Below are 24,475 nucleotides of genomic sequence, written 5' to 3'. Positions count from 1 at the left end.
CTTTATGGTGTAAAATATAGTTTCTTGTCCTTTGTCCTTTTAGCACAGGACATGTGGTTTCTCTCATCCACCTTATGGTACTAGCCTGTCAATCAAAAATCAAAAAATGACTTAAGATCTTTTCCTAGAGAGAGGTTTTTGACGGTTAAGTCTCCAGTGGATCCTGTTTTTTAAAAAATTAACCATGTTTTCTTTCTCTAACTCTGGACAAACTTTGTGGTTCAATGTTCCCAGAAAGGTATTCACTCCATCTTTGTGCTACTAGTTAAAGCACAAACAAATCTGTCTAATCTTGTTCCTCAAAAGGCATTTTCTCTCTAATTTTAGAGAGGCTCTTATCTTGATTCCATTCTCAGACCTTAATTTTTTAAATAGTAATTATTTTATGATTAAAAAGTTTTTCTAATAATACCCTAAACTAATATTTACACATATTTATTTTGTGTATTCACCAATCAAGCAGTGTGTAAAGCCTTTGTCACTAGAATTAATAGAAAACATATACTTTGATTGTTTTTCATTTTTGAGCCAAATATTTATGCATAACTCAAGTACACATGTATGTAAGCATTTTTAAATGGCTTATTTTTAATACATAATGCTATTAGAAGAGTTGGACATCATATCTTAATCAGGTTTAATCAAAATACAGTCTTTCAGAAATTAATAATGGGGAGATAGGGGATAAAGGGTACAATTTTAAACTCAAGTGTCAAACAAGGTTTTGAGATTTGGTTTTTGACAGCGTATAGAGATTTTAACAATAACTTTTGCATTAAAAATACCAGTATAAGATTACTTTTCTTTCTAGATACAGAGCATTTTATTTTCTTTAAAAGCAATATAGTATAATTCAAAGGTTGTTTCAAAGACATTTTAAACTACTAACATGACAATGACAGTGAAGAGTACATATAGAGGATATGCTTTTAAAAGGACTGCTAATTTTGTATAAGGAAAAAACTTGAAAAGAGAGAAATTTATCTTAACTAGTTATCTAACAAAATTAAAAGATATATCCAAATGTTAATTATAATAGAAGGTCTGATAATAATAGATAATAATAGAAGGTTTGAGTATGTTTCCAAATAGAGATTAGATAGAACTTACAAAATTTTTGCATGTGATTAGATTGGTTGTAATTTAAATGATTATGTATAAATCATGGTTAATATAATGAAGCTAAACTAGCCATCAATTCTTGTCTATAATGGTGGTATGTCTTAAGAATATTGTAAAACTGACAGAAAATATTACTTATCAAAGTAATTCCCTCTGTACTATTAATTAGTGTGTTCAAGCTATTGACCACCTGAAAACTGTCTTATGTAAAATTCAATCAAGTGTCTGTCTATCTCGAGGCCTCTTAGTGGTCAGCTTACAACTAAGTATATAAAACTATAATGTTAATTGTTGCTGTCTGTATATTTCAGTTCTCCAAGTAGGAAACTTTTGTAGGATACAAAACTGGCAAAAACAGGATACCAAGCAGATACCCTTTAAATTATACCACACAAATCACACTTTGTGCATGTATTCCTAATTGTACTCAAAAATTTACTGTCAACTAAAATGATGTCAATCAGAATGAATATTCTAAAATACTATATACAATGAAAATAATTAAACTGTATATTCTGTTGCTCTTTTAAATTTTAGCCATAGCTACTCTTGTACCTTTTGCTATTGCAGATTAAGTCTTATTCATATTTGCAGTCAGGACTACATAGGAATGTTTCTTAAAAGGAATTATTTGTCAAAATTAGCTTTTCAAACTTAATGGGTTCAAGGTAATTTTGGCTTGAAAGTTAATTCTATTAACTCACTGTTACTGAAATTTGGCCAATTTTCTTGACACAGACTCCTTCGCAATTTACCTGTGTGAATCATTGCTCCAACAATGGATTATACTAACTGGAATATCTCATCAAAACAATGAACAAGAACACTAACTCGGACAGTACCTCAGAAACAAAAGGGACCAGTTATAATAAAACTTGTCCTGGTATATACCGACCACACAGAGTCAACTGTAAACACAACTATTCAGGTAAGAAGGGATGCTCTAAGATTTTACATGCAGTCACTTGCAATAGCCCTTTCAGAGTTAACTAAGGTTGATTGTCAAGAACAAGAATTCATAAGCACTGCCACCTGATCTTTATGCTTATCTATGCTCCCAGGAGAGGGAACTTGTGCCCTTGCCTTTCTGTTACTATTTCTACAGCTCAAGAAAAAAACCAGATTCTCCTTGCCCTATATATGCTTTCAACTTGAAATAACATCAAACCTCTAGTAAAAAAAAAAATTCCTTTGGCTCTAGCCTACAATGTGTTGCTAGAATAGCCAATGAATTATTCCAAACCATTATAAATCTACAGGAACAGATTGACTCCCTAGCAGTTGTGATTCACAAAACAAAGAAGTTTTTAAATATAGAAAGGGGAACACAGGTGAAAGGCTTGGGATGTCAGAACCGATGGAGTTCAAACCAATAAACACAATAATTCACAATGCCAGTCAACTTAAATAAGCTGCATAAGGATGGCTCTCAGTGGAGATTCCTGGTACAGGTTGTCTTGAATACTACCTTTCCTGACATCCTCACTTTGTTCAGTAATTCTGACAACATTTGGCACCTCTATTACCTATCTGATTGTCAAATTTGATTCTTCCAGATCAGAAGTCCACCAAGTGGCAATTTGTCATAAAAAAAGTAGCTTCATAGAAACTGTCCTTAACAATTTTACTGTAGTCCATAGGAACAACACATATACTGCATGCTATATGCCTAAAAGACCCTTCTTCCTGGAAGGTCTCAGACTGCCTTACTCCACTCTCCCCTCACAACAGAAAGTAGCCTGGAAGAGTCATTCATTGTCCCTATTCCTTAAGAGCAAGTTAAGTTTTCCATCAGAGAGGGAGGATTAGCAACCAAGGGAAACAGGAATTTAAGGATAAAAAGTGAAGAGTGTAACATAGTGGCAGCTAATGCAACCCATTATGGTACTTCTTATTCCCATAGTATTTCTTTTTTCCATACTACTGTGAGCTCCTGCTTAAATGCTTCTCATGATGCACTGGGTGAACACACAACCAGTGACAAAGTAGGGACAGGCTATCTACAAGCCTTCAACAAATCTGTACAAAACTAAAAAGAGGAAATAAAAGAGAAACTCAATAATATAAAAGCCGCTCTCTGAGAGGGCTCCACTGGACTCCTCTGAGTCCCCTCTTTGGATGAAAAGGCTCTATTTTCCATTCATACCTTTCCTTTCATTTTCAAATGAACTTACTCAGTTTATCTCAATTCTATAATATGTGGAGGGGAATAATCTCTTCCCTTAGATAACATCTCAAAATAATGCTACCAGATAGGAACCTATCTCTGGTAGACATTTTGTAGTAAAACTATAACACTATGTTTAAAGCTAATGAACTGAATCCACAGCTCCCAATTTGTTTTTTTATTGTCTTCTCTTGAATGCTTACCCCAATATAATAATTTATCTTCTATTGCATTATTAAATCTTGTTTCTTCATTCTAAATCTTCTAACATTTCCAACAATGCATTCTACCTTTTTCTAAATCACAATGGCCTCTCATATTCTGATTTTTATAGCTATCTATGGAAGGATGTTGAACCTCAAGATATAGGCTATTTATGTGTATGAATCTTTTTGGTTTGCTATCTTTTGTGTTGCCTAGCATTTATTCCTATTTTTCTCCCCATGTGAAGTTATTTATTTGTAATTTTATATGTTGATGTTGATATATTAAAATAAAGAATGTGATCTGTCTGGTAAGTAATTCTATATTTTTGTTGACTAATGTCAATCATTTGACCACTTAAAAATTGAGGATTAATTAAATCAGGACTCATCTAAGTTTCTATTTCTAGGTCTTTTAAATGGTCATTATATAACTAAGTATGTAACACTATAATGCTAATTGTGACTGTCCATATATTTCTGTTCTGCAAAAGACTTCTAAGATACAATGCTGAAGAAGACAGTATACCAAGCTGGTACTCCCTTATTTAATGACACTACAGCAAGCAAACATGTACCCATGCATTCCTAATTGTAATGACATAAGCTTAGCAGCACCTACAATGATGTCAGTCTTAATATACTAAAATGCTGTATGCAATAGAAATAACTTGATAGTTTAGTCTGTTGCTGCTTTCAAATTTTAACCATGGTTACTCAAGTTATTTCCCATGGAAGATTTAATCCTCTGATGCATTTTCAGTCAGTACCACAGAGGGATGGCTGTTCCTGTAACAACAAAAGAAAGACTACATGACAGGGAGCAACTCTCCCTTTTTGCTACTTTTGTGCAAGCACAGTCCATAGAGGACTTCACCTACAACCGTACTAACTATTCACTATGCTCCCACAATAATCAACATACCTGTTTCAACCCTAACTACCAACCTCAAGAACAATGATTAAATGTCCATAATTTTTTTAGTGACCCAAACAAGCCTTGGTATAATATCTAAAAACATTGCTGTTTGGGACTTCTCACATGCCTAACCTGAAAAATTACCTATAAGCTAGATGAAAATATATGTATGAAGAGCATACTAGTTCTTAGCTCGGCTGTGCATACTATGAAGGTATCTTCTGCCCATACTAAAATTATAGGAAATGGACAAATTAGCAGGGAAAACAAAACTACTGCCCTTTACCAGGAAAAAAAGGCACTTCTGACTGCACACTAAGCACGTGAAAATTTCACCCAAGCAGGGGACAGGAAACTCAATTGGCATTCAAACTGATTTTTTTAAGGGTGGGGGGTACAGACCTAATATGAGGAGCCTGCAGCTCAGGTCTGTAATCACAGCTACTCAGAAGGCTGAGATCCTCAGTTCTCAAGTCAAAGTCAATGTGGACTTTGAGAGTCCTTGAAACTCATCTCCAATTAACCGCCAAAAAAATGCTGGCAATAGGACTGTGGCTCAACAGGTAGAGTGCTAGACTTGAGAGTTCAGGGGCAGTGCCCAGGCCCTGAGTTCCAGACTCAGGACCAGCACACACACACACACACACACACACACACACACACACACACACACACACACACACACACACACACACACACACACACGTAACACACACACACGTAACACACACACACACACACACACACACACACACACACACACACACACGTAAAGGTATAATGACCTTACTATATTTCAAACTTCTCACAATCACCCATTTGAATTCCTAATACAAAATTTTTCTGTCATTATATGAAAAATTGTGGTGTGAGTTTATTATCTGTATAAAGGTTAAAGAACTGTTCTTCTAACTAGCTAAGTCTATAACCAGACTGAAGGTCACTATATGCTATTTTTGTGAGGATACCAACCTGGGAGACTATTAGCCATGGACAGAGAAAGAGCTGGATCATAGCACTCCTTTAATAATCACTTGCCCCAACCAGGAAAAGGTGTCTGATTTTAAAACTTCTATTATCAGAAATTATTGTACCACTTCCGCAAAAGGCCAGTTCACTAATTCAGTGGGAGGTTTAACTTGGGTAAGACAAAAGTTTTATAACACTGCCCAAAAGACTTAATTATGGAGAATTCCAAATCACACAGAAAACCCCAATCTCACCCTCTAGTCATTTTCCCCAACCTCCAGGTGGCACCCAGGTGAACACCCAAGGGATGCACTCTTACATACTGTGACTCAGCAGCTGATAGCTTGCATACTATTCACAATCAGGCTGTCCTACTTGATTCCGTCAGACAGTGTAAGAAGTTGGAAGTTCTCATATATAAACAAAGAGTAAAAGAAAAAAGTGGGGTTCCCATAAAATTAAAACAAAATATAATGAGCACATCGTTCAGTATTATGGTTCTGCCTCTTGGGCAGAACAGTTGTGGGACTATTATGCCCTGATTTGTATGCTGAATCACATTATTTGGCTCCACATGGAAACTGTGATTATAACTACAAGCCCATAACACATAGGCAAAAAAAATAGCAAAACAAAGCAGGCAAGGTAGTATATCAAAACCCCTTAGCATTATACTATTTACTTGCCTCTGAGGAGGTGTAGGTAAGAAATTCAACTGAAGTAACTATTATTTACAAATTAGTAATAAGGTAAAGGTTATAAAAAATCACAGATAGGATGATGAAGACTGCCCATGAATACATCCCAATTCAGAAAGTATGAAATCCAAATTATCGGCATGGAGGATAGTTCTCTGCCTTGGATAGATTAAATAACCTGATACAGGCAAAGATCCTTGTCTTGGGAGCAGGTATATTATTACCCTGCTCAGTTCTCTTGATAGTGTGATCTATCAAAAACCATTATGAAGGTCATTTTAAAAAGACAATAACCCATGTAATGAAGGTACGAAAATACAAGCCTCTAAATCAGGATGATGAACTTTGATACTGGTTAGGTTGAGGCACGAAGAAAGAAATGTAATAGGGTATAGAAAGTCTACGGGACAGGGAACAAGTTTTACCTTGTCAAGACTAGCCACTATTATAAATTGTCTTTTGTCCTGCTAGACCTACCCACCACTTAACACTACCAACTCACTCCTTCAGGACTTATTTCCTGCATTTGTGAGTTAGAAATTTTCCATTGCTAGCCCTTCTGTTCTTTGATAATCACAATAGATAATGCTGTCTTTCTTCAGTAACTGGCTTACAAAAGCATTTAATTTAGCCAAGTATCCTTTGTTCCAAGCCTCAGCATTTGGGCACAAGTCAGCTTGGGCCTCTGGAACACCAATAAAACTTGCTTCTTGAAAAGCCCTGGTGTCCTAGTTCTCTTTTTGGGTTTCCCACAATATCACAAGTACTTGTCAAAGCTTAACATTTTTAACTTAAAGTGTATTAGGTAAGATCTGCTTGGATGCTATTTCTATTGATACCTCCTTTGCTTAAATTTGATGAATATAAATTTTTGGCAAACTCTCTCTCTCTCATTTGACCTGTCAGTCTCTCACATCCAACATGGGATCACATCAGCTGGAATATTTTATCTCAGCAATATAAAAAACACTAACTGGAACATCACACCAGCAAAAAGGACAGATCTACTAAGACAAAGTTTATCGTATTTTAGAAGGGACCGTACAAAGATATTATGGGGAAAAAATGCTCAAATAAGAATGGATGCTGTTAATTTCCAAATGGAGTCAAGCTTAATTGCCTCTTTGAAACTACTAAACTCAAGAGGTGAAAAAAAAGTTCCAGGCACTGGCTTGTCCTTGCTCTTTAATAAAATGCATGCTAGCTGAGAGCTTATGGCTCACACCTGTAATCCTCGCTACTTAGGAGGCTGAGATCTGAAGATTGCAGTTCAAAGCAAGCCTGGAAAGGAATATCCGTGAGACTCTTTCTCCAGTAAACCACCAGAAAACTGGAAGTGGCACTGTGGCTCACATGGTAGAATGCTTGCCTTGAGCTGAAGAGCTCAAGAGTTTCAAGCTCCATGACCAAAAAAAAAGATAGTAAGCATTATTACCTGATGCTAAACCTGTCAACCCCCCAACTGACTGGAAATACACACTTTTACATTTATGTCACTTCCTATTTCCTTTTTTTTTATTTTGTCGGTTGTGGGGCCTGAACTCTAGGACTGAGCACTGTCCCTCAGCATTTCAGTTCAAGGCTAGTCCTCTACCACTTGAGCAACAGTGCCACTTCTGGTTTCTTCTGCTTATGTCGTGCTGAGGAATTGAACCCAGGGCCTCATGCATGCAAGGAAAGCACTCTACCACAGAGCCACCTTCCCAATCCCTCACCTCCTATATCTAAAGCTAGGTTTCAGCACATGTAGGAACATGTGCACCATTTTAGAAGAAGGATATCTAATTTGAAATACATCGGGCCTAGTTCCAGAATCATTTCATGCCTTTCCTTGTACTGTCAAATAAACTTACTCTGTTTACCTTAAATTATATCTTGCCTTTTAATTCTTTAATAGGTGGAGAAAACAAATCCATTCCCCTATACAGCATCAGTTTCTGCATCTCCCAAAATACACTACCGGATGGGTACCTAAGGATATGTTGATGGTTTCACTTATAACACATTGTTTATAGCCAGTAAACTGAATACACACCTCCTCCAAACTTGTGTATCCTCTTGATGTTCTTCAATTTATTTTATTCTTATATTATAATCTTTCATTATATGATAAAACATGTCTCTTTTCTCAGTCAATATCTTATCTAACCTCCACAATAACAATCCAGTATTTTATATTTCTTTTAAATTTTCTTTCACCCTCATAGTCATGTAGGTTTCAACTGAAGGAAAAGCTTCCAAAAGTCATATTCTATGTAACACTAATATTGAGGGTGAAATATGAAATATAAAAATTTTTGAAATAATCAATTAAGGAAGAAAATAGAAGTTTCCTTAAAACAAGAGGAGGTACAGAAATTTAGCAGGGATGTTCAGTTTAACCCAAGATTCCATACAAAGGATAAACAGAGTCTAGTAGACATCAATATTTGAATTTTATGCTTCCAAAAAGTGGAGAATAAAACCATCCAAGTAAAACTCTTTACACAAACAGATACTGACATGGTTAGAGTTCTGCTGCACCTGCATAAATCCAGGTGTTTTTTTTGTTTTGTTTTGTTTTTTTTGGGGGGGGGGGTTAGGTCATGGGGCCTGAACTCTGGGCCTGGGCACTGTCCTCAGCTCTTGAGATCAAGACTAGCACTCTACCACTTGAGCCACAACACCACTTCTGGCTTTTTTCCCCCTGCTTATGTGTTGCTGAGGAATCAAACCCAGGACCTCATGCATGCAAGGCAAGCGCTCTACCACTGAGCCACCTTCCAAGCCCAAGTGTTTTTTTTTTTTTTCTTTTAAATCACCTGGTGTGTCCCACACATCTTCCACATTTGCAAAAGCAAACAAAAACAGCAAAACAGCATTTGGAGGTATGAGAAAATCCATGGCACAGACAGTAACAGCCATTCAATGAGAACAACAGAAGATCAGTAAATAAAAGAACTGTATGCTGTACCCAAGGAGAATCTCCATGCTACAACAATAATTATACCATCAGGTATATCCAAGAAAAAAGCCATGCTAATATTCAAGGCAAGTGAATCACACTCCCCTACCCAACCCACAGCACTCTCTAAGATCTACAGAGCCAGAGACAGGGCTGCTAAAAATTCACACAACACAAAACTGCACTGACTTAGTGGGTCCCAGAAGTTATCACTGCCAAATAAAGTTATAACCCAGTTCCCCACATAACATATCACATATTTATAATGTACTATGTGATTTTCTTTGGTATGTTCTTCCCCCACGGTATAACCCCTGTTTTCACTGTATTTGTTTCCGGTTCTCAGCATCTTGTATATACATTTTTCTAATTTGGGGAGGGGAAGGGAAATAATAAAATGCTGAAATAAGGACACAGGTCGACGCATTGTAACAATGAGATGTACAAGGCACTATGTTGAAAACAAACTTTACAACTTCGGTGGGTCAGGGGTTGGATGGGGAAGCAGTAGGGGAGGAATTGGGGAGGTGGGAGGGAAGGGATGGTATGGGCAAAACAAAGGAGGAGCTAACAATGATAGGAAATGTACTCATTACCTTACTCATGGGACTGTAACCCCTCTGTACAGTCTTTTCACAATTAAAAAAAAACATTTTAAAAAGACCTAACAAAGAAATACAAGAAATATGAGAAAGCTGGAAATACAAAGAGAGAAATAAAGAATTCCATTGAGAAAGCAGATAAACTGCTAAAGGAAATCCAAGTGATTACAAAGAAGTGAGTTCAAAGGGAACGGGACCATGCAACTAAAATAAATTTTAAAAAGCCACAGCTAAACTAAGTTAAGAAGTCATTACGGGACATTAAACATAATCCTGAAAAGCAATCAAACTGAAGACAGACAGAGAAAAACATGTAGAATATTTCACCAGCAGAACAGATGATATTAAAGACCAAACTTCCTGAGCTTGACTATAGAGTAGATATAAAAGAGAGAGAGATAGTAAACACACACACCTACACACACACACACACTCACACACACACTCACACACACACAAATCCAAGAATTGTGAAAAAATTATTGCAAGAACTTTAGGACTGGATTCAAAGACCAAAATCCCTAATCAATTTTAAGGAAGGAGAAGAACAGATAAATAAACGCATAGTAAATATATTTAAGTTTCTTCTCAAACAATGAGAAATAGAAGCTCATGAACTTCAAGAAAATTTTAAAACACCCAGAAGACCAAATCAAAAAAATAATCTTTCCACAGATAAAGAATACTCAAATACATACTAGTAACTAGAATATGAGCACAATTTTTTTGTTGTTTTATGCTGTTTATATGTGATATATTTTTTGTTCTTTATGCTGTTTGCCCTATTAGAGTGTTTACCTGTTTCTTTTATATGTTCCTATTTTTTTTTGTTTTTCATAACTTCTATTGCCTTGAACATTAGTATAACACGGCCCGAATTTATCTGTGTGTACAAACATTACTTTCTTTCCACTGTTTGGTGATTATAATTAACATCTCACCATCCAAGATAACCACAAATTCAGAGTGAAAGGGCAGAAAAAGACCTTCGAAGCAAACTCATCCTGTGAAAAGGTAGGAGTAATCATCCTTTTTATTTTGTCAGTCCTGGGAGCTGAACTCTGGGCCTTGGCACTATCCCTCAGCTCTTTAGCTCAAGGCTAGTGCTCTACCACTTGAACCGCAGCACCACTTCTGGCTTTTTTCTGCTTATGTGGTGCTAAAGAATCAAACTCAGGGCCTTATGCATTCGAGGCAAGCACTCTACCACTGAATATCAGTAAGTTGCCTCATATTAGTAAGAAGTAATTTGAGTGCTCTACATATATGCATGTAACAGTGCCACACCCAAATTCATTAAACACTCACCCATGGACTTACAAGTGCTGATAGATAATACATAATAAAGAGAATTTCATGCTGCACTCTTTATAAAAGATGCGTTAACCAAATAAAACTTAAGCAAGGAAATCTCAGAACTAAATGTTAGTATAACATTTAATATATAAAACATTTCTTTTAGTAACACCCCAATACATATTGGACTTTTTCCAAAAGATATATCCTAGGACATTCAGTAAGCTAAAAAATGCTGGCTCTTTGAAAAAAATAAGATTACCAACTTTAATCTAGTATGACTATAAAAATTTAGAGACCCAAATAAACAAAATGAGATATTAAAAAAGAAATGACAACAAATATCAAAGAAATACTAAAGACTATATAAGTATTAGAGTTTTCAAAAACTTATACCCAAATAAATTGGAAAAACTTATAAGAAATTCATAAATTTCACAAGGCATACACACTGAACTAAAGACAAGAATCACATGAATATCGCAATATTTGCCAAAAAAATCTTTAACAAAATCCAATACACCTCTTTATGATAAAAGCTCTGTTGAAGCTAGAAAAAGAAATTACATACCTGAACATAAAAACGTCTGTCTGTGACAACCTACAGCCAGCATTATACTAAATAGTGAAAATGTAAAACCATTTTTTCTAAAAATAAGAAAAAAAGGATGTCCACTTTATATGATCAAAGCACTGCAAAAGCTATGAATAGGAGTAATAACCCTGAACACAGAGCAAGCTATCTATGACAAAACTACCATGAACATTATACTAAATGGTACAAAACTAAAACCAGTTTCTCTAAAATTGAGAACAAAACAAGAATGTTCATTCTCTCAACTCCTTTTCAGTACATGAATGGAATTCCTATCCAGAGACATGGGTTCGATTCCTCAGCACCACATACGCAGAAAAAAAAACAAATGTGGCACTGTGGCTCAAGTGGTAGAGCACTAGCCTTGAGCTGAAGAGTTGAGGGACAGTGCATAGGCCCAGAGTTCAGGCCCCACGACTGGACCCCCCAAAATATTTGTATGTATAAAAATCTTCAATATATAATTAATTTTTAAAAAAGTTTTTAAGTCCTCCTAAAAACTTCTAGACCCAATTTTCTTTTCACTGAAGAATTCTGTCAGAGGATTTTGACACAGTGAATAATTTTACAATAAATGATGTCCTAGGAGTTGGAATATATAGTTTTAAAAAGTGGCTTGGGAAAATTGGGAGGGAGCAAAGGAAGTGGTGACCTTGTCCTAAAGAAATGGACTCATTAATTGCCTTATGAAACGGTAACCATTCTGTAAATCTTAATTATCAAAATATTTTTTAAATATGCCAAGTTTAAAAAAAACCTCATAGATCTAAACATTACTCACAAAGCACAACACTTTAAACGAAAGCACATGAAACTTCATGTATTTGTGTCGCTTGGAAAATGACTTCTGTGTACACTTAGTGGGTTTTTTGTTTGTGGTTTTAGTTTTGTCTTTGGATTGTTGTTAGTCTTTGTCATTGATGTCATGAAGATTGGTCTCAGCCTTGCCGCTGTCACTAAGCTCTTTAGTTCGAGGATAGTGGTCTACCACTTTGAGCCACATCTCTACTTCCAGGTTTTGAAGACTTTTCATGAGTGCACCACTAGTGCCAGGCTACACTTCAGATTTTATTTTTTTTGTTGAACATGGGGCTTGATGTCTGGGCTTGGGCATTGTCTCCTCAACACTCTACCACTTGAGCCACAGTGCCACTTCCGGTCTTCGAGAGATAAGAATCCCAGGGACTTTCCTGCTTGGGCTGGCTTTGAACCATGATACTCAGATTTTAGCCTCCTGAGTAGCTAGGATTATAGGTGTGACCCACCAGCACCTGGCCACTTCAGTTTTTTATTAGGAGATAATATACAAAATTTATTTTTTTAGTAAAGGTTTGGCAAATAGTCAGGAAGCAAATGTATCTCAAGTGATGAAAGTTCATGTGTGAACTCTATGAAGATGCAATAAATAACCTAAATAACCATTACTTCTGCTATATCTATTCCTTAGTCTCTTTGAACATATTTCTTTTGGGACATTATTTGGATCAGTTCTAACCTGGGCTACAATGTAACTCATTAAGCTCTATTCTCCTGGACCCCTCTTCTCTAGACCCTCATTCCTGAATCAACGTTATTGGTCTCAATTCACAAAGCCTCCTTGCAGCGATATCTGTAACTTTTCTCTGACCAAGAGCTGTTTCAATGAGCATCTGGACACACATCTACCCTGTAAAGAACTGTTATCAGTCTGACCCATGGAACTTGGCTGTTTATAATTGGCTTCCTGCTTAATGGAAATTCCAATTTCTAAAGACTCATTCCCAATTCCTTCAGCAAATAAGTACCTCTGAATATTTTACTCTGAACAACAATCTAGAAAGTGCTTCTTCTTGAAAAAGCAAACTGGTTAACACCCTCTTTCTTTCATCATTAACCACTCTTTCTCTTCTTGCAAACATATGGCCCTTTCTACTTACAATATTATCTTATATCGAATATTTTCTTTTCTTCACCCACTTCCTTCTCTTCAAGACATTACACATACATACATGGATATATATATATATATATATATATATATGCATATATATGTGTGTGTGTGTGTATACATGTATATTAACCACCTCCAACTTCTTTTTAAACAGTAATAAATATTGTGTCAAAACACGGCTTTATGGGTTTCTTTCCTTCTTTCCTTCTTTTTTACTCTCCTTTCTTTTACCTTTCTCTCTTATCTTCTATCTCCTCTGTTTCTCTCTCCCTACTCTTGTTGTCGCTACCAAAGCTTTAAGGGAAGTTTCAAGTTCTCACTTGGCTTTTGTTTTTTTCTTAAAAATAGCACTCAAACACATGAGCTACCCATCCAAGCAAGTTTTGTTTATCTACTTATTTTGCTTATTTCTTTTTTTTTCTAGTTATTTCTAGTTAATTGGAGATAGATTCTCAACAAACTGTTCAGAAAGGCTGGCTTTGAGCTGTGAGCCTCAGAATGCATGCGTTCCTAAGATTACAGACATGAGCTACCAGGGCCCAGTTTGTGCTGTCTATATGCTTTATAACATTTATATCCTCCTGAAATGGTAAATGTTATTAGTTCTTCTGTATATATAAGGAAAGTGTTGCAGATCTATTTTTCAGAACCAAAGTTAATAAATATTAAAACGTGGATTTAGGCACAGGTTATCTAACTAAAAATACTATACAATAGATAAGCTGGACCTGTCCCTCACAGAGTGTCCCTCCCCTCCTCACACTCTTATGGACTGACATCAGTCTGCTGTTTTACTTGCTCTGCTGAAACTGTTCCTTGAATTCAGGCCATTTGTAAATGCTTGATTCCAAAATTCAGTGATTTTTTTTCCAGGTCTTTACTTCTCAATTGAAAAATGAAGTCCTCCACAATTTTTCCCTTCTCTGATTTTTCCCACTTTCACCTCTTCTTCATCCCCTTCTTGATCATATCAGTTCTTGATTTTTTTATTTTTGATTCTTACAAATTCAGATAAAAATTAGCCATATATTTTGGACTTTTTAGTAACTCTGTAATCATTTTTTGAGGCTCTCATCTTCTGCACTTGGATAAAATTGGCCAGCTATTCCCTGGTGAAATTTGTACACCAAATGCATTGGAGAAGCTTTAAAGATATTTAAGAAAAGGAAGCAAAACACCATCTCTAGAAAGATGGCTTACATTTATATTTTCATTCTAAGAAGGCACCCTCTAAACTTCCTTCCTATTCATAATGTCCAAGTAATGCCATCAAAAGATAGCAACAGCACATAAATAGTCCTCAATATGACACAAAAACAGCAAAGATGTAAGCCATGAAGTATTATATAAAGAACTGAAAATATTCAAACAAGACCAAGAAAAATGATCCCATTTATACTATGTATCTCCTATAAGCTTACTTATAATGCAAAATTATATGGGCCAACCTTGTCTATCTGCTTGTTTTCTTGATTTGTATAGAACTTAAATATGGTACACTTGTAGAGGTTCTACCAAGTTAAAGACTATTTCTGGGAAATGTTAAAATACATGATGTATAAAGCAAAGCTGTAATGAGATGATGTTTGGTTATTAAATTGGTGAGCAGTTATGCTTTAAATTTTTAATTGAAAGGCTTAAACTCCAATTTGGTTTAGGAACACAGAAACATATTCTAATGTGACATAGATAGGGAAAATTTCTTTGTCTTTAATCAACTTATCATGAAAAAATGTCCAGGACTTTTTTATTACCTAGAGATATCTCTGGCTGTCATTAATGATTTCTCAAAAACACAGTATTAGTAGTGGCCAGCAAAAGGAAGGTGAAGTGAAGTAGTATACACGTGCAAAAAAAATTCCTTCCCTTCTATAAGTTATCCCTGTCTCCACTGCTAAGTTTATCTATTATCGTCAGTTTCTGTATTCACTAACGTAATTTTCCCAAAAAATGACTGACCTCAACTTTGTTACCAATTCTGTTTTTCTTACTTTCTTATACATTCTAAAGTTCAAAAAATTAATACTTTCTCAGTAACAAGAATACTTCTAAAGAAAGACATCATGAAACAAGGCACTGGTGGTTCAAGCATACAAATTTAGCTTTTCAGGAAACTGAGATGTGAGGACCATGGTTCAAACTCAACCTACGTTAGACAGTCTGTGAAAGTTTTATTTCCATTTCATTACCAAAAACCTGGAATTGTAACTGTGGCTCAAATGTTAGTGCACTAGTCAAGCAAATAAAAGTTCAAAAACCTCAAGTATAGTGTACAGGCACTGAGTTCACACCTCAGAACTTGTTCTCTCCCTCAAACAAAAAGAAAAATGACCAGAAAAGATAAACATCATAATCTAGCAGGAAACCACTGGCCCAGAATACCAATTTGGGGCATATAAATCCAGTACTAGCTCAGAACAGGAAAATTGCTAAAGCATAACATAACCATTACAATACTTGAGAGGAAGCTAGTACAATGATCATTTTTTGTTCTTTAGGTAATATATGAGAAAATTATCAATTGCAATATTACTCCAACTGACAAATTCTCAAACAATTCATCTGCCTGCTAATCAAGGAAATTTTTCGTTATTAATAGTGTTTCCCAAATATAGCAAACCCAAGAATGTATGCACCTTTAATGGAGCCATAAAATCCTTCCTATCTACAAAAACAAATGACCTTCATGGTATACTAATAAGTTACCATTTTGGTTCACTCATTAGTTTCCTACTACTGTGATTTTGTCTACTTTTGTGGAAGAATTGGTGAAAGCCCAGATTCTGAAGTTTAAAGATTCAAGCTTCACTTTGAAGCCACTTATTTTCTCCACTGTCCCCTCTCTAGTTCCCATGGCATGTGCTTTATACTTTCAAATATAAACCAAGATCCTTCCAATCATAAAACACATTAACAAGCAAGTTGAGAAAATGAGTAATACTTAGTAAATGTAAAAAAAAATCTATTGCTTTATTTATATTGAGAGTATGTAGGTAGCTCTAAAATAAGGTAAAATTCTCTTTCTATATAGCAAAATGGAAAACATATATATGTCTCTGTGTGTGTTTGTATATATAAAACATACCCAAATGCTATAAAATATATTACTAACTAGAAGACCACATTCCAAATGAAAAGCTGTGAAATTAACTTTTTCTGTATAAAGAAATTTCTATCAAACTTTTAAAAGTAGAAGAAAATTGACAAAAGTTTTTTTTTTTTTTTTTTTTTTTTTTGGTCCGGTCGTGGGGCCTGAACTCTGGGCCTGGGTGCTGTCCCTCAGCTCTTCAGCTCAAGGCTAGCGCTCTACCACTTGAGCCACAGCGCCACTTCCGGCTTTTTTCTTTTTGCTTATGTGGTGCTGAGGAATCGAACCCAGGGCCTCAGGCATGCAAGGCAAGCGCTCTACCACTGAGCCAACTTCCCAGCCCCTTGACAAAAGTTTTTAACCTTTACTGAGAGTAAATTTATCTGAGAGATTTTTGAATTGAAGATTTAAAAAAAAACCCGCCTTACCACATAAGGGGACAGAAATTAGTCAACCTAGTACTACTGCCAAAATCAGACAAAACAAATGAAATAGTACAAAACCCAGAATCACATCTTCTGTTTGACAAACATGGACTTTTCAAGTAAAGGAAAAATAATGTTTATAATATGTAGCTGCTAGGCAGAAACTGGTGTCTCCCAACTTTAGCTCCAAGTACCCAGGAAGCTGTGGTCACAGGATCTCAGAAAAGAAAAGACGATCTCATGGCAGAAAAGTTCATGAGAACCTCATCACCAATTAGGCAGAAAATAGCCACAAATGAAGGTGTGACACAAGAGGTAGACCTCAAGCCTTTAACAAAAAGCCAAGTAAGAAAAGCAAGGTCCTGAGTTCAAACCCCAGTACTAGCACAAAAAAATAAAACAATTATTATCTCAATGAAAATGATAGGAAATGTAGTGCCATTACATCAGTATTTCAGAGCTTAAATATAAATCAATTGATATGTTACTTACATAAAATTAGGAATGTATATGGAGGAAACAGAGATTATGTTTTCTAACTGTGGAGTTAGGGAGGAACTTTAAAGCAAAATGTAAATATCAGAAACAAGAAAAAAAAGATGGACTAAATTTGGCATAAAATATATATCACCAACAAAAACTAGAAGAACTTATTTATAAAAAATAATCTGGAACACATTTGTTAGGTAATAGAAGTTATAAAGATATTTTTAAGCTTTCAGATGCAGAGTTGTAGCCCAACAAAATGAGGCTGGCAATTGAAAGATAAGAGGGGAAAGTAAAGGGGAGGAGTGTAAACGAATGAAGAGTGGATGGTAATGGCAGTATGCAGTCATAATATTCAATGCATATCCTATGAAACTAGGAAAGTTGAAGAAATGGCTTGGGTTAGTAGGAGGGAGGTGGTAGAATGATGATAGGATTGATATTGAGCAAGATACTTTGTACTTATAAACTGGTATTTTGACAGATAAACCCTTTGTACAACTACTTGAAGATAATAAAAATATTATAAAAAACAAAAAAAAATTAGCTGGGTACCAGTGTCTACAACTGTAACCCTGGCTACTTAGGAGGATTTGAGTACTGAAGCCAGCCTGGGCAGGAAAGTCCATGAGATTTTCATCTCTAATCAATCACCAAAATGTCAGAAATAAGAGTTCTGGCTCAAGTGGTAGAGCACTAGCCCCAAGCAAAAAGAGCTCAAGAATAGTGCCCAGACCCCTTAGGGCCAACACACACACGCGCACACGGACGCATGCACGCACGCACGCACACACACACACGCACACACACACACACACACACACACACACACACACACACACACACACACACACACACACACACACACACACACACACGTCTTTCAAAATTCACTAAAAAGAAATCTTCCTAGGCCGGTAGTAGTGACTCACACCTCTAATCTGAGCTACTCAGCTTGATATCTGAGACACTTGGTTCAAAGACAATACAAGCAAGAAGATCCTTAAACCTTATATGAAAATAAATAATAAAAAGCCAGAAGAGGAGCAGTGGCAATACAGAATACAGGCATAAAAGGCAAAACAAAACTTGTTTCAGTCAAATAACAACATATACTGAGAGTAATATAAATTGTCAAAAAGACCTTTTGAAAATATATACAAAAAGCACTAAAAGTACAAGTACCCTTTAACCCACTGGCTGTAACAAAACAATAAAAGAGGGGCAACTTGATAAGCTAAGCTGATGTTTACCATGCTAATTCATAACTTTAACAGTGAAGAAACATATAAACTAGCTAGCAAGTTACTGAATAAGGCAATACTTTTTATTCTGACATTCAGACATCACAATGATAGTGTACGTATATATTGATGTAGATAGATGATAAATAGCTAGATAGGTAGATATATAAGTAGAAATATATTTGCTGCTAATTATTCATTATTAAAAGCCTTCACAAGAATTTATATATTCCTATTCTAAGCTCTTGTCTCCTGCCTCAACATAAAAGGAAAATAAACATCCATAACTAGCATTTTACTTTTACAGGAACTAAGCACAAGCTCCTCAAAAGCTCACTCCATCTTTCACCACATAGTCAAGCCCTCTACTTTTTAAATTTACATATCTCCTTTTTAAATTTGAGCTTAGAATTCTTACCTTTCTCTCTCTCCCCCTTTTCTCTCTCTCTCTCCTCTCTCTCTCTCTCTCTCTGTCTCTCTCTCTCTCTCTTTCTCTCTCTCTCTCTCCTCTCTCTCTCTCTCTCTCTCTCTCTCTCTCTCTCTCTCTCTCTCTCTCTCTCTCTCTCTCTCTCTCTCTCTCTCTCTCTCTCTCTTTCTCTCTCTCTCACTCTCTCTCCTGAAAACTAAAAGTCTAAATGGTCATCATCTTTTTTAAATACTCTCATTGAAGCCAGGACCCAATCACCTTCTTAGTCTTAGTTTATTTCCATTCCTTTTGTTGTTATTGTTGCTCTTGGGGCTTGAACTCTGGTCCTGAATGCTATCCCTCAGCTCTTCAGCTCAAGGTTAGCACTCTACCACTTGAGCCACAGTGCCACTTCCAGTTTTCTGAGTGGTTTATTGGAGATAAGGGTCTCAAGGCCTTTCCTGCCTGGGTTGGCTTTGAAACGTGATCCTCAGATCTCAGCCTCCTGAATAACTAGGATTACAGGTGTGAGCCACCAGTGCCCAGCCTCACTTTATTTCCAAAATAAAGCTTCCACCTCTCAAAGCAGAGCATTATACAAAGCATGTACCAAATAAATTTATTCCATTAACATTTTCTATGTACCTACTGCATGACAGCAGGACAATATGATGCTGAGTTTGGATCTCAAAGATCATGAAATATGTTCATGTATAAATATGACTAGTGCTTGGGAAAATTGGGAAGTGGAGTAGAAGTATCAATAGGTTATTGATATATTATTATTGTCACCATAGTATGTATATTAGCTCAAATTCCCAAAAATAACACACTTAACAATGTCTTATGCATGTTTTAAATATTTGATAACAATATGTATCTATATAAATATATAAAGTATCAATAGATATTTGGGAATAAGAGAAGTAAGATAGAGAAAAAAAGGTTTGATTAACCTAGATAAACAATAAACAAGTACTACTATTCTGAAGCCTATATCTTGAGAAGGTGGAGATTACCACTGTCAAATTCAGGTTCACCATACATTTTCCAAATTTACAATTCTCAAGTTATACAAGCAAAAGTTATGGTTATAGTTTGGAAAGAATCCAATGATAGATTTGAAGTTTGTCTCATGAAAGGGTAATTTGTCTTCCTTTCTTAGGGAAAGAGAAAAGTAAGAGTAAATATCAAAACATTCCCAACACAACAGTTGATTTCCTCCTGGTATCATTTAGTGCATTTTTAATCTAACTTGTTTCATTTTCTAAATTGTTACAGTTCCTCAAACAATGGTGCAGAATGACAATATGAAAAGAATGAAAATGCAGTGAGACAAAGGTAATCTCTATAAATGAGTTGATTTAAACTTGCTTGCCATTTTCTCATTCATAAACACTACATTGATGCATTTCACTTACAGTGGATTTCACTCACAGTATTCTTTTGCTTGCTTGCATTTTGAGTTCTGCTGCCTAATTTGTTAGCATATGGGTTGAGTAAGGGTAGTTCATGCTGTAAAACAAGAAACAAAATAATGTCTGTAATCTTTTTTTGGGGGGGAGAGGGGATCCGGTCGTGGTGCCTGAACGCTGGGAATTGTCCCTCAGCTCTTCAGCTCAAGGCTAGCGCTCTACCACTTGAGCCACAGCGCCATTTCTGGCTTTTTTCTTTTTGCTTATGTGGTGCTGAGGAATCAAACCCAGGGCCTTGAGCATGCAAGGCAAGCGCTCTACCACTGAGCCACCTTCCCAGCCCAGTCTGTAATCTTAATGCAAAATGCTGCCATCTATTGTTAGAGGAAATGAGGTGGAAATTTCAAAACCTAAATGAGTAAGATGAATCAGTAACTGAATAGAATTTGTCACATATCGTTTCCAATGGGAATAATAAAACAGTACAACCCATCAAAGCATTTTTAAAAAGAAAAGGTAGGCATGGTGATTCACATCTGAAATCCCTACTCACTCGACTAAGAAAGATCATCGTTCAAGGTCAATGTGAGACAGAACTTTACAAGACCCTATTCTCAACCAAAAGGTGTGTAAAGGTGCACACCTATCATCTCAGCTAGGGCACACAGGCACACACACAAACACACACACACATAAAGAACAGGAGGATTACAGTCTATACTGGCTCATACCAAAAGCAGAGATTATTATCTCAAAACTCACAAGCACTTCTGTGCTCATGAGAGAGTAACTGACTACCAAGTCAAAGACTTGAATTCAAATCCTAGTATTTCCAGAAAAAAAAAGAGAAGAGAAAAAATACATTAAATGATGAAAATATAGCCACTTTCAATTGACTTTCCTTTGAAAAGGGGGATTTAAAGATAGATATTTGAGGCATAGGAACACTGGTTTTAAGGTGAAAGGTTCCAAGACTTGGCTGGGAAGGAATTCTGGACATGGGTTCTCTGCAGTTTTTCAGTGCATGAAAATAGCATGGCAAGGGCACTGAAAACCAGTGAAATAGAAGTCTTCCTTGTATTTTACTGCAAATCTTCAGAAATACAAGAGAAGCCTCATTGGTCTAAAGATTAACAAGAATATTGTTTCATTAGGAGATAATTGTGTTTTTCAGCCACTGTCTTCTCCTAATACATGGAACAGATTTTTAGTAAATAATGTGCAATTGATTTCGTACAACTGAAAATTTTGAGGCAGGGAGTAAAACCAGATCTTTGGAAACAAGAATCAAAAAATGGAACAGTAAAACTGGGCAGAGTTAAAGGGGGAATAAGAAACAAAGGAAGTAAGCAAGAAAGAATAAAGGAAGGGCTAATAAAAGATTATAAGTAAAAGAATCAACACATTATAAAAATTGAAGCTAATCAAAATACATCACAGTATCTTACTGACTTGGTCAATCTTTCTAGCTTTAATTCTATCCTAGTTATTATGGCTACTCAGTCTCTGAAGACTAAGATCTACAATGTTTAGAATTAAGAAGCAAATTGATACAATATCAAAAATAGGAAAGTAGCACATATTATTTTATTTGTAACATTTTCACATCCTTCAAATTTAAAATACATCATGGGAAATTACAGATAAATAATTACCTGGTAGAGCCAATAACATTTGACTAAGTTTGGGGGAAAAGATTAAGGTGGTTATGTATTTAGAATTTCTTACAATGAGATGTACAAGGCATTATGTCGAAAAATGAATTTTACAACTTTAGCAGGGGTGGGGGGCATGGGATGGGAGGGCAGGGATGTTAAGGAGGAGGCAACAATGCTTAGTAAGAAATGTACTCATTACCTTGCTCATGTAATTGTAACCCTTCTGTACGGTATTTTCACAATAATAAAACTTATTCATAGTAAGTTTTAGCAATGTTTATCTTACATCTCTAATTGTGATAATCATCAAAAGAAGGCTGACTCTTTTTTTATTGTGAAAATACAGTTAAGACTTCATACTTTGTAGGTCCTTGTTCTGGTGATAGGTCAACATGTGCCACTGTGTTAGGAGCCCCTCCATGTATACAATTCAGGTGAGGGTGTTTTGTCAAGTTTGGAGTGGTATCTTTGATTAACTTATTTCTGGTATTTCTAATATGATTTTATGTATTTGCTTATGTATTGTCTATTGACACAAATAAAATATTAGTTTGTGCCTCATGGTATACTGCCACAAACAGTGCACAATTGTTCATGTTTTGACACGGATACTTTACTCTGAAGTTACAACATTGAATACTCTCTAGATATGTCTTTAAAAATAAATTTTAAATACCTCTGATTATATTGAACATATCTGAAAAGAATGCATATAACATTGGTTTCACCTGACTTTAATAAGTAGGCACCCAAATTCTTAGAGGAAAAAAAAAATCTCCCTTGAAGTTCAAATACATACATAAAAATGCTTCAAGTTTATAAGAAAAAGACAACTGATCAAAAGATTAAGTTTGATTAGAAAGGCTTAGTGGTTCTGAAAGATAATGAAATTAAAATACTGTTTAACTGAAATTGTTTCTGGAGCTACTCTTTTATTATTATTAGCACACTAAGCTTAGAAATGGATCTATTATTTCCTTTAAATAAAAGTTATAGGTCAAATGGCTTTATTTTCATAATTTTTTAAAATGTGACTTGAAGGTAGTAGGTAGGCCAAAAGGAATAAAATTGCTCTCTTGCTTACACTTCATTAGATCCCCCTTTGGTCATGTCACTCTTCTTGGTGTGATCACCTCAAAAGCAAACTGCATTTAGAAATCAATGATCCCAGAAAATCTTTGGCTACCCACTTATCCTGATAGGTCTCTTCAATTTTCCCATTTTCCCTGGGTCGTCATATTTTACTGCTAAAATAATAAACAAAACAAGCCTGTCATGGTTAGAGTGCTAGCCATTTATTCTTCATTGATAAAATAGACATTGATGAGTTTCCTAGTATATATCCTCTGTGTCAAAGGCTAGAGATATGATAATAAAATAACAGGAATTTTCTATTGTAGGAAAAAGATACAGTAGATAATGGACAAATATCACACAAACCAAGTGATGAACAGTATTAATACCACAAAGAGGGAGAAAGGTACTCACCTATTCAGGTCCATAATCTAAAGAAAAGTTGATGGAAAAGTGCCTCCAGGAGACTAAAAAGGCCAACAGGGATCCCAAGAAGCTTATTATTAGCAACGTCCTGTGGGAAGTAATAGTTAACACTAGCACCTTTTCCTGCTTCCTATGAAGGATGCTGATGGCCTATTACAAAAAAAGCTAACTACACTGAACTTTATCACTGAGATATCAGTATGTCACAAAAGAAAGGTATAGCCATAGTTTCCACTGTGTTCCAGCAGTGACATCAAATATGCTGAGTATTCCAACATGACATTATTTAGTAAGGAATGTGTTCTTCAGTGATATTGGGAAGCTGGGATGCAGTCGATACTATTCTCACAGGTGTACACCAAATTCAAAACATTCCTCCTCACTTACTGTTAGCAAGAAAACATTTCCTTGATATGCTTCACTTGTTGACCTCTCTAGGCTGGTCCCAACTTTGCCTATTCACAAGAAGATGAAGGGTTCAATCTTCTAAAATGAATTTATAATGCTTCTGTACTATTCATTTCAGTTTGACAGAAGCTCTAAAATCTGACGTCCTTATTTATCTAATGAAACTTTAATTTACAAATCAAACTAATATACAGGGGTAAATTTGGGTCAAATTACACATTATTGACTAAAACTATGCAAAAATTCCAGGGTTATAATACTGTTGAACATAACTGATAAGAATGTAGTTGAAGTTATTTTACCTGATTTTTAACTAGGCAACAGATCTCCATGAGGGAGAAATATAATCTCTCTTGGGAGCTCAATGTGTATATATAATATGTTTCAAGATTATTAGACA

General features: G+C 35.6%; 1 long non-coding RNA gene across 1 annotated transcript; it reads right to left on the bottom strand.

Annotated features, from left to right (window-relative positions):
* On the bottom strand, positions 1 to 23,804 carry LOC138828943 (uncharacterized). The gene is made up of 3 exons (XR_011372437.1): positions 23,656 to 23,804; positions 20,516 to 20,609; positions 1 to 85 (listed from the first exon to the last, which is right to left on the bottom strand). It is a non-coding gene; the product is annotated as an uncharacterized lncRNA (long non-coding RNA).
* Between the last annotated feature and the right edge of the window lie 671 nt (positions 23,805 to 24,475).

Source organism: Dipodomys merriami, unplaced genomic scaffold (genome assembly GCF_024711535.1).
Source record: "Dipodomys merriami isolate MVZ:Mamm:240054 unplaced genomic scaffold, mDipMer1.0.p SCAF_169, whole genome shotgun sequence".
NCBI classification, from domain to species: domain Eukaryota; kingdom Metazoa; phylum Chordata; class Mammalia; order Rodentia; family Heteromyidae; genus Dipodomys; species Dipodomys merriami.
The sequence above is the reverse complement of the archived record's forward strand: the minus strand, read 5'-3'. Positions and strand labels throughout refer to the sequence as shown.